At 46.2% G+C, this 17708-nt stretch overlaps 1 protein-coding gene across 8 annotated transcripts in view; it reads right to left on the bottom strand.

Moving 5' to 3' along the window:
• TCF20 (transcription factor 20) overlaps positions 1 to 17708 on the bottom strand; it is a 174970-nt gene that overhangs the window by 98477 nt on the left and 58785 nt on the right. For 2 of the 8 annotated variants that reach the window (XM_059726220.1, XM_059726217.1), the window contains one exon: positions 13082 to 13334. The exons of the other annotated variants lie outside the window; for them this stretch is intronic. The gene's annotated coding sequence lies outside the window, so the exon portion shown is untranslated. The remainder of the gene's footprint in view (positions 1 to 13081; positions 13335 to 17708) is intronic. 8 annotated transcript variants of the gene reach the window in all.

A 17708-nucleotide genomic window follows, 5' to 3' on the forward strand; every position in this document is an offset into this window, starting at 1 on the left:
AGATTTTCCATGGTAATGACTTGTGGCATAGAATCCTAGCCACATCCAAGCCAGTCCACTACAGGGGGGAGGCAGACCCAAGAGTTGAGAGAAGGAAGAAAATGCCAGCTTCCAAATGCCAGCTCTGCTACCAAACTTTCATGATAGGATTCATTCTGCAAGATCAAAGTGCTTGCTTGCTTCTCTAATGTAGCAGAAAAACTATAGCCATTGCATCAGGAATTAGCCAGCTTCACATCCCTAGAGAAACAGTAAGTCACCAGCTAGCATTGGGTAATAATTAGGGGGTTTCTTTAGTGGTTAAGGGTTTTTTTCCCCTTCAAGATTGAAGGGAAAAGACAAAAAAGCAGCAGGGCTTGCAAAAAGAGGGGCTGTCATAACAAGGAGACATAAAATAAATCATTTCAAATTCCCCTTTACCAGCAGCTGCAGGCACCCCTTCTGTACAGGCACCTCCTGCCCAGAATTTCCCTTACTCAGAAGGACAGTACCTTACCCCAGTGCTTTTATCCTCTTGATAAGGTCTCATACCTAGCTGGAGTCTGCCTCCTTCCTTCCTTGCAATTAAGAGAGTGAAGGAAGACACCTGGGGACCTTTCCCTTGCTTAGGAAAAGGTTTTAACCCTGTCACTTTCCAACATGCAGTAGGGCTCTGCGCAGTTACAGCACACAGCACATATGGTTACAGTGCTGGGTAATGGCTCTCTGCAAATTGAAGGGAATTTAGAGAAAAGAAAAGAAAAAGAGAGTGGAGGGAACCCAGTCTCATCAGTGATTTAAAACAGGTCTGTACAAAGTCCAAAGAAATATACTGTATGGATCAATCCAGTAGCAAGATAGCAAGACACGGTTTAAGGCCTTTCCTGCATCACATTGGCTAGGTTACATCCCCACTATCCTCTCTGCCCTCTAGTTCACACTGTTTCCCCTCCCTGCTCCACCCACACACAGCTCACAGCAAATATAGTACTCAACCCCACCTAGAGAATGCTGGACATCCGTCATTAGTGGGGGGGAAACAGCAGAAGCATGGGATCTGTGGATGTCTTAGGGGATTCTGCCCTCAGAGCTGGCTGAGGACAAACCAGGCTCCATGGTTCAGCTAGCAACTGGTCATGGCTTAGAGGAACCAACATAACTCCTGGTATTTAGAGAATGTAAAATACTTTTAAGATAAAAATCAAGCTAACAAATCCCCTGAGCTGCAAGTAAGAACCCTTAAAACCATGAGAAGGACAAAAAGATGCAAATGACCACTTAAGTCCTTTCAAGCCAGAGGTGGGGAGCAGGGAAGAAATTTTGCTGCCCTGAGTTAGACCAATAGCTTTTCACCACTGAAATTGTAGATTCAAATCATAACTCATATCACCACTGAAGCTACATTAAACACAGGTATTTCCACACTATAGTCAGCAGAGCCTTTCCCAGAGGTCAGTAGAATTCAATATTTTGAGAATCATGCAGTAGGTGGGTCTCTTCCAATAATTCACATGCCTGTTTAGACTGCAAAAGTACTGCATGATTAATTATACATCTGTGCTACAAAAGACTGGCTCTGTAACTGCAGGGGGTGCTATTCGTCAGGCTTGAGATGCACTGGCAGAAGACTGCAAGGGTCCAGCAGTAGTGAAAAAAAAATAAGGGGTGCTGTAGGTCATTAGAACTGAAGTGAATTGGCAGGAGGACAGGGGATGCTGCAGGCTCTCAGGATAAGAGTAACACAGCTCTGCCAATGAGGGGTAGGAGTGGAACAGCAGAGCCACTGCTGGTCATAGGGATGAGGTGTGCTGGCACAGCTGTGGCAGAGAGGAGCTTGTCCAACACCTGCATGCACTTTCTGTCTCCAGCCCTTCATTTTAAGAGCGGAACAAATCACAACATCTTTGCCCATAAGAGCCAAGTCAAACGCAATTCACGGTGGGGTCATTTTTAGAAGGACCCCCTTGTCTGCTGATTTCCTTTGAAGTCCCTTGTCCCTGGAGAGTGCATTTAACAAGTACAGAGACAACACAATGTCATACATCCTTCCACTGTCACTCTCTCCCCATCCTTCCTCCCCCAGACACACACACTAACACAAAATGACGGCTTCCTCAACAGACTGAATGAGCAAAGCCCTCGCTCCATTTCTTAATTGTCTTCATTTTACTCTCTCGCTCCAGTCGCATTATATCACAAAACTCAAAGCAGCCCACCCACTGCCCTCTTCTTTGTCCAAAATCTCAAATGAAAGGCAAATTGGGCACAGAAAAAAAATTGCTAAAGAAGAAGGGAGGGGCAAGTTAACCAGCCCCCCCCCCCCTTTTTTAAGGCAGTTCTTTGCTGATGCGCCCACACTGCTATTGTACCGTCGCCAGTTAAAAAGATGGAGATATTAAAGAGGAAATCATCTCTTGCAGCCCTTGAGAATGTGACCCTAAGGCCCTGCCTTTCTCCCTCCTTAGGCATACATACCCACCACATTCAAATACCAGGCCCCCACCCTTTCCGAACCCGCAAAGCAAAAAAATAAAAAACAACCACAAAAAAAAACAAAAAGAGAAAAGAAAAGAAAAATTATGCACAGGGGAAAAAAAAAAAAAAAATCACACGCACAAACCCAATAACCCATTTATGTCGGTTTCAAAGCTGAAGACAGAATGCAGGGAACAGCCAGCAGCTGGGGCCTTTGAAACGGACAAGAGAGAGGCTCACTGTGACCAGCCAAATAGGACTCCAGCTGCGTTCCTCTAAGAAACGGTATTAAGCTGTTTCCCTGCCCCTACTCTGCATCCCTCACTACCTCCCTCCCTGCACATATGCGCACACACACACACACACCCCGTCACAGAATGCACTGTACAGCCAGTGTCACTGGGTGGCACACACATGCGTGTGGTCTGCAAGAACTGGCCTCTGCAGGGCAATTTTACACTCTAAACTTCCAAGAAGAAGAGAGACATAAAGCCAATTTACTGTACCTTTCTGGCATCATTCTCAGCTTTCCCTGCTGCTTCTCCCCACCCCCTTCCGATTTATCTCAGCTACTGGTTTTATAAACCAAAGGGGAGGGGGGGAGAAGGGAAGAGGAGGGGGCTTTTTTTCTTCTGTCAGCCCGTCTGCACCTTCTGCCTGAGCCTGCAAGTGAAGTCACAAGGCTGAGTCTCTGACATCACATGGAGTCTACAAACACTGGATTGTGACTTCACTGCAGGAAAGAACAGGGAGGAATAGGAGAGGGGAGGAGGAAAGGCTCTTATTCAAACACATATCTGCAATAGTAACAAAAGGCACACAGGAAATGGCTGGCCAAGGAAATCACTTTTTGTGTAAAATGTGCTTTCTTTATACTTCTCAAGTAAAGCTTGTCCTCGCCATGAAAATATCTAATCAGAAGTGGTTTGAGTGAGGCAGAGAAGTGTGTGCCTGCACAAGACATGATCATTTTGTGCCATGCACCCACCCTGGCAACCCACTCTGGGTTGAAGTGCATTGACAAAACTACACGCAAGATACCAAGCCTCCAGTAAGGAGGATGCACTATAGGATAAGACCAATGTGAACTTAGGGTGGGGGGTTGGGGTGCAGGGAGAGACTCAGGACTGAAACTATGAGGAAAGTGTTTAGGGGGAAAGGTTAGAACAGCAGAGGATGCTGCAAGTCAGGACTGAGGTACATTAGCTGAGCTGCATGGTCTAACAGGGGAGGCTACAGGTGAAGAATGATGGGCAGTAGCAAAGACACTGCCAAAGCAAAGCTGGGAGTCTGGACTGAAATAATACTAATTAGCATTAGCAAAGAACTCTGAAGATGTTAGACTGAACTCCAAGAGGTGCTGCAGGTCAGATAGAAAGTGTAATCATGCACCTGGGGTGGATCTAGGCCTGACAGAAGTCAACACTGAGGCATTTGTTCCCTGCAGCACTTCCAGCTTCTACCTGCTCTGGTGTTGGGTGGAGGGGTGAAATAAGTAAGAGAAAGGGCACAGCTCTAGCACATTCCTTACTGCATGGTGACATTCATGAACTGTCCAAGAACCAAGCACCATCAAAGCAATAAAACAGTGGCTGACATTTTCAAGGGCTTTTTACCAAGTCCCAAAATAATAGGGCAGCATCAACCTAAACTGGGCTGAAAATTTTAGGGGATAAATCTTGTTTTCAAAGGATTGGACACAACTTAACCCAATTTCAAATACTGTCAAGGGAAGAAAAAAAACCTGTCAAATTTGCTTTTATTTAGTTCTTCTACATGCCCACCTTCTCCTGCAAGGTAGGCAGTACCAACAAACACCCACACTGGGCTGAGGTATAAAAACCAGGAAACTAAAGAAGCAAGTCTTGGGTCACTGTGGGAGCCCTGTGAAATGCAAAATTAAACAATGTTGCTTGCATAAAATCAGTTATATTTAGAAAGGTCTTCAAGTGTCAATATGACAAGGTGGTTTGAATAATAGGTCATGACATTTTAATTTGCTGCAGATGGTCTGGAGTGAGCCTCAAAGTCCTATATTGTACCATTCGAGGGAGAGAGAAAGGGTTGTCAACCTCTTTCATGGAACAGGCTCTAGGGTGAATCCAGTCTAGTGGTCCACATAGAGAGAGGTCTTGTGCTTCAAAATACCATCTGGCCCATAGCAGCCCTACATACTACCTAGATTGGGAGTACACAACTACAAACTCCTCTGGGATGCCAGTGCTCCTGAACCTCTGTGGGGTACATTGAGGAGCTGTATTTTTTTTTAAGGGAAGAGCACCTCTTCAGAGCCAAAGGAGGACAACGGCTTCTGTTCCTCACAGTCTACCCATTCATTTTCCCAGTTGCAAAGCCCACATCTGGGATGGGGAAGGGGGAAGGAAAATACTGAAACAAAGGGTGGCTGGTCCTCCACACCCTCTTTCCATGGAGGAAGAGGAAAGATCTATGCCTGGAGTTGGAAGTGGAAAAGAAATGATCCAGAACCTAGCAGAGAGCTGGCTAGCAAGGTGATTCTCAACCAGGTTGATGTAACACCCTGGGGTGTCCTGAGATCTTTTTAAGAGTGCCACAGAGTGCCATACACTGTCAGCACTGTTAGATGTGCAAATATGATGCACAAGATAAATTCAGAGATAGCAAAGAGGAACCCATAGTGTTAAAAATATTCTGACCTGTTGTGGGCTTTGAGTTCTTTGCAACAGAAAAATTGCTCCATAGTCAAAACAAAGTGTGAAAATTAAGAGCTGTAATTTTCTGAAGGGTTTCCTGAATCTAATGAGGGTTGCCTTGAATCTGAAAAGGATGAGAACCCTTGGGCTAGCAGGTACATTTTCCACTGGCCCCTACAGAACACAATTGGAACTTCTCAACCATGTGTCACAGAATATGTATGGGTAACAGGGAATCTAGGTTCCCTGGCCCAACACGGAAAGATGTATCCCAGCTTGGGGTAGGGATAAAAGAAAGCAGTAAGCAACCTTTGCATCATAGGAATTCAGGGCCATCTCAGGAGCTTGAACGTCCCCTCAAAGTCTGGAACAGCTAGAAAATGCTCAACCCCCAGCCCATGGGCTCTATGTGGCCCCTGGAACCATGTCATCCAGCCTGCAAGGCTCCCTAAAGGTCTGAAAATTTAGCAGCAGGGGAACATTCACCACTCTCCTACCACCAAATTTCTGAACCTGTTGGGAGCCCTGCCCCTTAGATCAGGCACACAGGGAGATGCAGGGCCTGATCATGACATGTGGAACCAGGTGGGGGCAATGTGGGGCCCAATCCCAGTGCATGGGGTCTGACCACAGCACTCAGGGCTGGCAGAGAGTGCCAGGGCCTAATCCCAGCATGCAGGGCCAGCACGGAGCACCAGGTCCCAATCCTGGTGCACAGTGCCAGATGGGATAGGTGGGGCGCCAAGGCCCGATCTCAGTGCATGTGGCCAGATCTGGATATACAGGGACCAGGCGAGCTTGTGTGGAGCCCAATCCAGTCCATGGACTGGTACCATGCTGCTGTTCTGGCCCACAGAGCCAAAACATTGACTACCACTGTTCTTATGGATGGGAGCTCCTGGAGTGCTGCCTATGGACTACTCCATATCTTGGAATAGGTCCAAATGGCCACAGCAGAGTGCAGGAGGAGGTCTCCTGCCACTTTTGTCATGGGGAAATTCTTCTCCAGCTGGCTGTGGGGTTTTATACCAGCATGTTAGTAAAATGGTCTTTATTGAAGGAAAGAACCCCTCTCCTATTAGGGGGGTGGAGGGGTGGTCCATAGCATGATTCAGAAGCAGAAAGATACAAGTCTTTTCCCTATTGTTCCCAGCACCATTGGTCATTATTTGGTCCCAGATTTGTAAAAATTGTTATATGGACCATGTTCCAAGGTTCTATTTTCTCTTGACAGCCTAAGGGAAACCTTCAGTCATCCAGTCCTTTCCTCCTAACAATCTCTTTCAACTCAGCTGGCCCCAAAAAGCAACCACTGTGGCAGCATGGCTGCATTGTGCGACAGCCAAGATACCCAGTAATGTTAAGCAAGGGTGGAAAAGAAAATCAGTCTAACAGAAACTAGAACAAGGGTGCTTTAGGTCGTCCCCAAAGCCATTATTACCTGACTTGGAATGTGGCCAAGCAACTGAAGCTAGCCTCCCCTCTCCTCCCCCCATACACACACCCCATCTCTCATACACACACTAATGCAAAGTGCTGTGGGAGCTAGTGGGATTGTGAATAGTCAGGATCTAAGCTCTGTTATCTCATCCAAAAAAAGAAAAAGGAGACAGGGCAAGGAATGAACGGGTTTATTTTCACACACTGCGATTGTTTTGTTGGTGCGGAAAGGTAATTAAAAAAAGTTCCGATTCCAAACGTGCCACAGAATTCCCAGAGCCCGGAGGCTGCTGCTTAGAGGCAGATTAATCACACTGAATTCTCCATCTAGATATTGCATGCACTCCTAACTCCCACCGCTAATAGCTCTAATATTCTCCTCAGCGTGTGCATGCTGCTGGTGTTATGTTCCAGGAATATTAATTCCCCAACTCGAGCTCTCCTCACATGCGCATGTACCCTAAAGGCTTGCTGCTGGGCATCAGGAGATTATGAATAGAAGGAGAGGAGGGTAAGGGAAAACAGGGCTGGAAAAGGGCTGGGGTGCAGAGGCACCAGCTGAAAGTCACCAAGGATAACCATTAACGTTCCTCAGTTAAGCACAAAAAGCAAATAAAGCCACCTGAAGGCCAATCATTTAAACAAAACCAGCCAACTGCAGAGGAAAAAGACAGTTTAAATTAAAATTACTTCCCACTGCTAGCTTTATGCTAACCCCCTCCCCAAAACTTGCCAAAATTTCAGTTCTATCAATTGTGAGGGTTTTTTTGCTCCCTCAGGGAGGAAATTCTGGCATACATTAATAAGCAGCAATATTGATATTTAGCATTTGTACTGCACTTCATTCACAGAACTCAGAGTGCCTTACACAGATGAGCAATCATCATACCCATTTTGCAGGTAAGAAAACCAGAGCTCAAATAGGTTCAGCAATTTGTCCAGGGATCTCACAACCTCTCAGAACCAGGAACAGGACCCAGATCTCCTGGCTTACAGTACTATGTCCTAGTCATTGGACCACAAAAGGAACACCGGGGAAGGACAATTATTACAACTTGGATTAAAATAGCAATTCTGTCTGTACCGAATAGTACTGTGTGAAAAAATGGCCAAAATGCCAATACCGACAATTTTAAGTCTCCACTTTTAAAGTGCTCAGCTTAAGATGCCCAAGGCATCATTTTCAGATAGACTGAGTGTCAAGTGAAGTCAGCTGAAGTCATCCACACACCACCTCTCTGAAAAGCAGGGTCAAGGTGTCTGAAACTGGCTACACAGAAAATAAGACAATCAAAGAGAAAAAAAATCAGTGGGTGCTTGAAAACGGAGTCCTGAAGTCCCTCACTCCCAATGCAGCAGTATTGCTCACATGACAAGAAACTGACATTGTATAATCAGGATGAATTATACTGGGAGAAATGAACCAACTCCTTGCCTAAAAAACGGTTTAAAACATATTGGTGTACACGTGCTGGGGTAGGGAGAATCAAAGAAGTGTCCTACTTCTCCTCCTCCCCCAGATTTTTCAGTTTTGCTGACAGGTCCTACCACTGTTGTCCTTTCAACAGATGATTTATGCTCTACAGTATCAGACTGTCACCAGATTTATGAAACTACTATCTGCCACCCAGTCACTGGGCTCAAAAATGGATCAATATGTGCCAAAATAACATCCTCAGATGAAGATGATGTACCATTCACAGTAATGCTAGAGCAAAGCAAAGATCTTTGTGGTTAAACGTAATACAGAGGTCAGACTGAGGGAGAGAAATAAAAGTGGTGGTATCCTTCCAAGTTTTGTGGGCAAAATAAGTTCCAACTGCACCAGTCACTGAAAAGAGCATGCCCACCAGAGAACAGGTAGCTGCTCAAAATACTATCATGTGTGCTCCCTATGTTTCTTGTACTTAGCTGGGTGGGGCTTCAGTCTGCCTATGAACTGTGTGCATGGAGGGAAGGGATGGGGATGGTGTCTCCCAAATGTCTTCCACACATGGCAACAAAATGTGTGGTCACTCACAACAAGGCATGCACATCTCTGATCCCCCCTTCTCTTTTCTTGCACATGAAATGAAATTCTTAGCAATGCTGACTTTCCAATCATCATCTCTGGGCATTTGAGTGAACCCATCACTGAGACAAAAGGGGCTGTTCACACTTCTCAAAGCTATTGCTCTCTGCAGGCTCACATAGATCCCTCTGCACTGGTCACACTCCCTTCACATTTTTGAGGCTTTCTTCACAACCATAACAACTAGAGACTTGCTTGAAAAAAAAAAATGACAGATGAGATTCTAGACAACAAGCCTGTAGAATCAGAGGTACCAGTACAGCTTATAAGCATGTACCAGCTGTTTCCAAATCCTGATGCTGTCATGATGATAACCAATTTAGAAAGCTGTAACTATCTTGCAGGCTAGGGTTCTCAGGAGAGACCTAGGGGGGAAGAAGGGAATATTCTGCAAACTTTTGCAAAAGATGGCAGCCTGTGGTGTACAGCAGTCCCCGCAAAACTTTTGTTAATATATATTATTTTAAAATAATGCATGGAGTAATTCTTCCCTTTTTACACCCCACCCTAATCCCTGTACAGCAAACACGCAAAACTCGTTTTGCAAACAGATGCCTCATCCCCACCCCCACTCAAAAAAAAAAAAAATAGTGATGGTGATTTTTGCAGATGCCAGCCAGGTGTCAATCTAAGTCTCACCCGCCAGTCTTGGTTGACCTGCCTGAAAAGGATCCAATTAATTTTGTAGTAGGATAATCACCAGCATAAAATGGAAAGGCTAAGATTGTAAAGGTGTCCCCATTTTTTGTGAAGAGGCCTAGTAACGTGGAAGTGCAGGGGGTGGGGACCTGATGATCCTATTCCCTTAAAAATTAAAACTATGCTGCAGTATTCTAAAGCAATGGTCAAAACCAGCACAGCATTTAAGGCCAGGGTCCTACAGAATATTGTGCTGGGAGGGGGAAAGAGAGGGAGGGAGAAGAAAACATGTAGGTTGAATACTATGGGGCTTGGGGAAGCTGTTTTTGCTTTCTTTGTTTATATAAAGGAGAATATATTAGAGAACCAAACTACTAATGATTATACATATATATATAGACAGATAGATGTATAAAGAATGAGAGAGAGAGCAAGAGGGAGAGAGAGCATCGTCTCTTCATCTTGGCGTTCAGCAGAAATCAACTCCCCCACATCAATGCCCTCCCTCCACCCACCCACCTTGATATTCCTCTTCACCACTTCCCACCCATTACCCCAGTACCTGCAGTGCAGCATTCAAGTGGGACTGGAGGAGCTGCTGCTGCTGTCATCTCTTCGGAGCTGGCAGTCACCTGCCAATCTCGCCCCCACTTCCTCCTCCTCCTGCTTCCCCCACCCCTTGTCAGTGCAGATCTCCCTGGGGATATATCAGTCTCTCTCTTCTTCCCCCCCCCCCCCCCCCCACAAGCATGACAAAATAACTAATGTTAACTCAATAATATCCCCCTCAAAGGTTTTTAATTACCAAACAGTTCACAGTGCTTAAGACTCACAAAGACAGAGAGAGAACGGGATGGAGAGAAGGCTAGCAACAGGGGGTAGGGAGAGTTTGGATTGATACAGCTTTCATGCTGAGGAAAATACTCATTTTCCTCAACACAGCAGCTCTGGCACAGGAAGCCTGCAAATTCCCACAGGACACTGCTGTCCCTGGCACCAGGAAAAGACATTTTGGCAAGCACAAAAAGGGGAAAGTGCCATTGTGTATTCAGGAGAGAGGGGTCTTGAACACTTGGAGTCCAAAAGCCACTGTCCACCACAGCAAAAGGAAGTTCTCATACCCTCACACACTGCAGTGACATGCAAAGTGGTCCAGGATGATATATATATTTATATAGTACCTTTAATGGAAATCAGAAAAAGAGAAGGAGAGAAAATCAGATATGCTTCCAGTATGATGGAATAATGGGAAAAAATAGAGTCTGGAAGGCTTTTCTTTTCTTTTTGCCTGCAGGAGACATGTCTCAGCTACCCCATTTTTTTCTGAAAAACTTAGATGATTCAGAGACCTGAACTGAGAGGATTTTTTGGCACATAACAGAATGGATGAGGGTGCTGAACCCCACAGTTTGCTCTCTCATACAAACATTAGTTTGTCAACACTTATTTAAACTCCCCTAATATTTAAACGGTCTGATTAAGGGTTGCTTGAAAAATGTCAGTAATAAAATATCATTTGCACAGTTTGCTTGATGTCAGAAACTGATTGGTATACTAGATGTCCACAAAAATCTTTAAAAAAAAAAAAAGAGGAGGTTAAACAAACCCTGAATTTCTTTTGTGCAGGGAAGAGGGGAAAAGGTCCACATTCAGGCCTTTTCAATCATAGAAAGGCATATAAAGATATTCTTCTCTCTTCTTTGGGTCACCTTAATGCAAAAACACTGACTTTTCAACCAAAGAATAAATTCAAAATCCCAGACTGGTTATTGATGATCCCCATAAGAGTGAGTGAAGAAATGTGACTTAAGGAGAAAAGCGCTCTCTTGCATATGGCAAGGATTGATTCTGCCTTGTTGGAGGGCGCTCTCAGGGTGGAAGCTATCCTGGGGCAGAGGCGTAGGTGACAGTTCTCCAGGAGAGGAGATATGCTTGATTAGGAGGAGGGCACACTTGTGGGGAGGGCTACACAGAGGAGTGGAAAAAAAGAACAAACTTTTGCTGGGAGCTGATGATAGAAAGGAAACAGACAAACATGCTTGGATGGCAGGCATCAATCAAAGACAGCTCCAGTGCAAACTCCCAAGCCCTTTGGGAGGGTAGACTGGAAGAGTCCAGGAGAGGAGGGGGTAGGGGAAATGAGGCACAGGGAGTCTGTAAAATCTCTGGCAGCCCCCGCTTCCCCGGGGAAGGAGCTGGCAGTTGAGAGAACCCCCACTCCACTGAAATAAACAGCAGCCTTCCCAACGCTTCATTAAACTAACACAGCTTCCCGCCATCGCCCCGGCAACCGACACAGACCTCCTGTTTGCCAGCTGGGGGGATTAAAGGGAGCCTGGCAGCCAGCCCCCACTCTGTTATCTTCCAAAGCTCACATTACACTGTCAGAGAGCATCCAAGGCAGGGCAGGACACAGCCTCTGAGGTGCCATCTTTCAAAGGAGACATGACATTAAAAAGAGCTCCACTCTGCCCTGTTTTTGGCAAGCTGCTGTTCCCAAAGGAAATTAAAGACTCCCTCCTGCTACTTTTCCTTGTGCACAAGGATATTGCCGGTGTGGTGGTCAAGCTTCTCTCTCAGCCAGAGCGGTTTTAATGTACGAGATGCACACAAGCAATGGCAGAGGGCAGGAAAGAGCTGCCATGTTTGCCACCCTACCCTGCCTTCTATCTCGCTTCAGGCCAACATGGCAACTAACCTCTCTCTACACGTTTGCCTTGTGAGGGGTTTCCATCTTAGCCCTTGGCTCAGACTTCTGTCCATACCAAACACTTCATTGCTGCATTTACACGTCACCAGGGGATCCAGGGGTTGTGAAAAGCACTACCAAAAGCCCAATTCCGTTCCACCATCTTAGAGTTGGAGCATTTGCTCCCCAGCTTTACAGTACTCAGAGCCCCACTCTCACACAGCACTTGCCTCTTGTTCCCTAAAAGGCACACGATAAAGCCTTCTTCTCCAACAGGCATCTGTCATTTCTATGCCAAGAGGTTAATAGCAGTCCAGCCCAGTTCCCTGCATTCTGCATCACTGCATTACTCCTTTGCCCTCCTGATTACAAAAAAGGGAGAGGTTAAAAAAATGTTCGTCTGCCCCTTTATTGTTCTTCCTCAGATTAAAATAATCTAGTGAATAATTTAGATTCACAACATCCTCTGGCAGTGTGGTAAGCCTCAAGTGCAAAGGCACCTTCCATCCCCACTGCACTCGACACATCCTCCCACTCAAATGGACAGAGGGCTCCTTCAGGCAACAGAGAGAAACCCCTCCGCACAGCCTCTGAGGAGGAGGTGCTCAACTCACCTAAATCCTGATGCATCAAAAATTAAAAGGTCAACTGTTCTGAGGCAGGAGGAAGAATAAAAGGAAAACTCCCTTCTTCCACCTCATTGTCGGGCCTCACGTTTCAGCAAACACCTCTGTGAAGGGAGGTGAAGGGCTAAGCTGTTAGGACTACATACTAGTTTCAGCATGGGGTCAACCACATATCTAACAGTACAAGGACTTCTTCCAGCACCCACTAACACCACTGTTAGGCCCTGTCTACATGTCCCTTCCTTTGTTGTCAGGACATCTAGCGGCAGACAGCAGCCTCCACTGCCAAGCAGCCAGAACACACGCACACCCATACATCTCATGGCTGTTACAGCAGCTGTGCTGGCAGAGTGCGAAGTGCACCCTGGGAAGGCACCAGCTGGTCAAGGGACCATGGCAGCCAGTAGAAGGCATGGCACTGTCTGCATACACCTTTTGAGAGCTGCTGGACAGTAGCAGAAGCCTCTCTTCCCTAGGCATGCTGGGGTACCTCTAGTAGTAGAAAGGAGGGTCCTGCTGGAACAAAGAAATTCTGGGTATGAACGCAGCTGGAGTTCAGTCACCAAAAACTTTGTTGTGTAGACCAGGCTTTCACTTCACCAGCATAAGATAGCCACAAAGGAAGTTTGCTGAGCCCCAGAGGGGAGGGAAATACCCCATCATATTACAGCAGCTGATGCAGGAGCACTGTTGAGAAGTTCTGGAGTCCAAGCCTCTTTTGTCCTGTCTTCCATGATTAGCAACTGTAAAGGGGAGGGAAGAGTATTTATTCCAGTTCTCTGCCTTGTCAGCAGGGATCCTCCAATTTTAAAAAATCCCCAATTTTCGGTTAAAATAAAGTAACCACAAATCCACATTTTTCCGTGATTAAAATAAAACACCACTATATATTATTTTTTTTAAACCAAAAGTGGGGATTTTTTTTTAATCAGAGAAAACCAGGATCCCTGCTCGTCAGATACCAGTGTTACTAGCCCATTTCAATCCTGACTAGCAACACACACTGCACCTCCATCCTCATCTTCTGCAAATCTAGCTATTTCTATCTTTAGGCCACGTACAGGTCCCACCAGGGCACTTCAACCCTGCCTTAAGAAATCCATGATAGTTCCAAGCTTCTACTGAAAACCTTGCATGCCCTACCCATCTTCTATCTGCAACAGCACTATATTAATATGGGCATATATTTAAATGTCAAGAAAATGCAATAACTATGTTTTAGATTCTAGCCACTTCTTTATTTGTCAGAGGTGGTAGCACCTAAAAGTTCTTCATTTTTCATAGTAATTGCATGACAACACATGCTTCCCATGTGTATGCGCTCATGCACAGCATGTTCAAGCAACCCTACAATAATAAACTTGAGCACAAAGCCCATCTCTCTCGTGCCAACAAACAAGAGATGGTGCTCACAGCTAGGTGGGTTGATGAACGATTCCATAGATCAGTGCACAAAGTTGGGAGGTGGAAAAAAACAATGAAACAGCTCTTTTAGTATGAAGATCCTAAGAGAACTGCTATAAAAAATAAGAGAGACAAGTTGTTTGGTTTTGTTGGGGGGGCAGGGTTTGGAGGGGAAGAAAGCTGCATGTCTCAATGTCTCATTGCTCTTAACAATGGTGAAATTGATGAGAATGTTGCTTCCACTTTAAAGCAGGATGTCAGGGAAGCCTTGCAAACAACTGCAAAGGGAATTAATGAAGAGGACAAGCCATATACAGACAGCATTGTATACTGGGTGTAAGAGAAGATGGAGGTTGTACTGTTATCAATTCTCATGATGTTTAGTGTTTTTCTTACAGCCTCAGCTCCCAGAGTCCTCATTAAAAAAAAAAAAAAAATGAAAGCAAGTTTCTAGCCTTCCCATTTGTGGAGCAAAGCTTGGAAACGAGACAAACAAGGGCTCAAACACCAGAAGATAAATTTAAAAAAACCCAAATGTATTTATTTATTTGTTTTAATCTCCATGATTTTAAGCAAGTCTCATGATTCTGCAGGTCTGGCGACACTGAGGGGATGGGACACCCAGATGAGACTTGCTTGTGCTGTGCCCTGTCCCTGGGAAGTGGAACCTGTTGTCACAATCAGTACTGGCTCCTTTCCTCAGGTGAAATTCTCAACCAAGTTTTTGTCTGCTCTTGCCTGGGCTAGTTCAGCTTCCTCCTCCCCCCACCCCCTCACCCCTCCCAGACCAAACAGATCTAGGCTTCCAGACTCGAAAAACCTCAATCTGTGGAATGCAGAAGGGAAGGCAGCAGAGTTCGTACAGTCTAAGCCTGGGCTACCTCCTCCTGCTCCCACATCCAGGGCTGGATTTCAGCCTGGGAGGAGAAGCCTTTCCCAAGTCAAGAGGGCTTGAAGGCAGGGGCAGGGGAGGTGCTGGTCTCAGCGTGTGCACCATGCTCTTCTCTCTCAGCGCTGCCATACATGATTAATCGTTTCTGAGGCATGCCTGCTGCTCCCCTCTGGCTCTCAAACAATCACAACAGCAGCAGCAGCAGCAGCAGAGAGCAGAGAAACCTCCTCAGGTTCCTGGCCCTGGCCTAGCAAGCATCTCCCAATGGAGGCTTCTGATCCTAAAACACATCTCTTCCCCTTACACACACACCAACCTGCCTCATGGCCTTTCAATTAAACTATACCCTCCCCCCATTTTCCAGCGAGACTCTTCTCCCACCCCTCCCCCAGCCCCCATCCATCTGTGTCTAATTGCATTTCATGTGTATTCATTCTCTGGAAAACTCACCGGGAAGGTATCCAGAAGACTAGCACAAGCTTAAACACATGCTTGACACAGGGAATGGGAAACAAGTCTTATTGTATGATACAATGTGCAGTCCAAGTGGATTGAGCCTCTATTGCTCACCTCTCCCCTCATTCCTCTGTTTTGCCCTTCCTGTATTTCAACCCTGCAAGCCCACCATGAAGCAGTGAAATGCCTGCCAGGCTAGGAGTGTGTTGGTAACCAGCACAGGAGCTGGGAGAGTTGGAGAGCTGCCAAGCATGGGTCAGTGAGGAACACAGAGTGGAACTGCCACGGGCAGAGGTGAGATTTCCCTGCTGCCAGCACCAAGCTTGACAGCAGGGAGCTCTTATCTCCCAGCCTGAACAATACAGGAATTGATTGTACAAAGGCTGATGTCTGTCACAGGGGCAGAAGAGGTGGAAATCAGGGAGCACTACAGGAAACTAACAGGCTTCAAAGGGTCACCTCACTGTCTTCTTTCAGAGGCCCTGCCCTCCTTTCCCCCCAGTAACTCTGTATTAGTCACTGATTGCTATTCCAGTGTTCAGATTCTCCCCTACAGCTCTGCCAATGATTGGCAAACGTGCAGCCCTCAGCAATTCCAGCCACAGCACACCACATGCATCTGCTAATGCCCCTCAGTCCTGCCCTGCACCACCTCTCCGCTATAACTGTCTCAAACATTGTTTTGCACAAACTGAAAGTATTATCTAAGGCAGGAGTGTCAAAGCCTATGGCCCACAGAGCCGTTGTATTCGGCCCACCCTGCTCCCCGCGAGTCACCAGAGATTGAGGGCAGAATCCAGAGCCCTTGGGTCCTGAGGGGGACAGATTCAGAAGGGAGAGCAAGGGCTGACAGCTTTGGTTGCCCTCCCTCTGGCCAATCTGCCTGTCACCACTGTGGTGGCCCCAGCTCCTGAGCCACTGGCCCCACTGCCCCTGCCACCATGCCAGGCCCAGAGCCTGAGCTGTCACTGCCCTGTACTCTGTGCCAGAGCTGCTGCCCCAGCTGTGGCATGGGGCACACAGCAGGAAAAAGAGCAACTGCCATCACTGCTGCCTAGCGCACTGGGAGAGAGCTGGGGCTGCCACTACCGCCACTGGAGCCACCCCCCATGCCCTGGGCTGGATATGGCCTGCAAGGAGTCCCAGGGTCCAGATCTGGCCCCAGACAGGAAGTGAGTTTGAGAATGCTCCTGATCTAAGAACTTTTCTATGCAGGAAAGTTTGTGCACAGTAAGTGAAGGTTTGAATTCTCTGCTCATTGGTTACTCTACAGTAATTCTCCATGTGGATGCACTTACTCTACTCCCCACCCTTGCTAAGCATTAGGAACATCCACACACAGAATTAGCAGAGGATATCCATAATAATTTCCCCACATAAACCAGCCTTAAGCTTGTGGTGGTTTTGTGAGGCAGACAGTATTTCTTCCAGAAATTAAAGAGAAGTATGTTCTATACTCCTACAACTTCTAGCCTTAAATAGTAGAACTCCAGGCTACTAGAAGTGAGCAAATGAACTACTACACCCATTAGGCCACCTTCTGCCCCAGCCCTTTTCCTCCCCACACTTTAAATATAAAAGGCAGGCATTGCTCTTGTAAGAAACTACAGATTTACTTTCTACAGGTCAACAGCAACCCAGCCCCATACAAGCTCCCTTCCTGGACCTACATCTAAGCTTCTCTCCTCAAACAGCTAAACTGATTGTTCTGTTGGTATCTGGGACAGAGAAAAGTTCTCTGGTGAGGTGGACCATAATACAGGGATAGCTCCAAGGCTTTTCTTTCCATTAACCTGTTCTTCCATCCCAAGGACTGCTCATCAACAGCAATTTAGCTATGCCAGTATCAGGTTTAAGTTAACCCTGTGGTACTGCCAGAGGCCAAACACTGAATGCAGTCTGCAGTACACTAACACTTTATACTCAAGTAGATGTGCAGAGCCCTAAAGATCAGGGGCCAACTAATAGCACAGAATATTTTTCTTCTTCTTTCCTCTTTCAAAAATGTTAAATAAGTCTTGCACTAGCCCAAAGTACCACATTGTCTGTTTATTCTCAGGAACAGACACAACACAAAGGAGAAAACTCTACTTCACACTCAGGAAGGAGAGGGGAAAAAGAAGAATGGTTTTCTCCAGTAAGACATGGAACTGGAAATCCAGAGAGCTGGCTTTAGTTTCCAGCTCTGCCGCAGACCTCCTGTGTGACCTTGAACAAGGCAATTCACCTCTCCGTACTTCACTGAAATGAGAATAATAATACTATTTTCTCTCTCAGGAAAGATAAATCCTTTCACGTTTGTGAAGCACTCCACCAGTCATGATGAGGGTCATACAAGTACTGAAGCAGACAAACCATTCTCAAC

Source organism: Alligator mississippiensis, chromosome 4 (assembly GCF_030867095.1).
Source record: "Alligator mississippiensis isolate rAllMis1 chromosome 4, rAllMis1, whole genome shotgun sequence".
NCBI lineage: Eukaryota > Metazoa > Chordata > Crocodylia > Alligatoridae > Alligator > Alligator mississippiensis.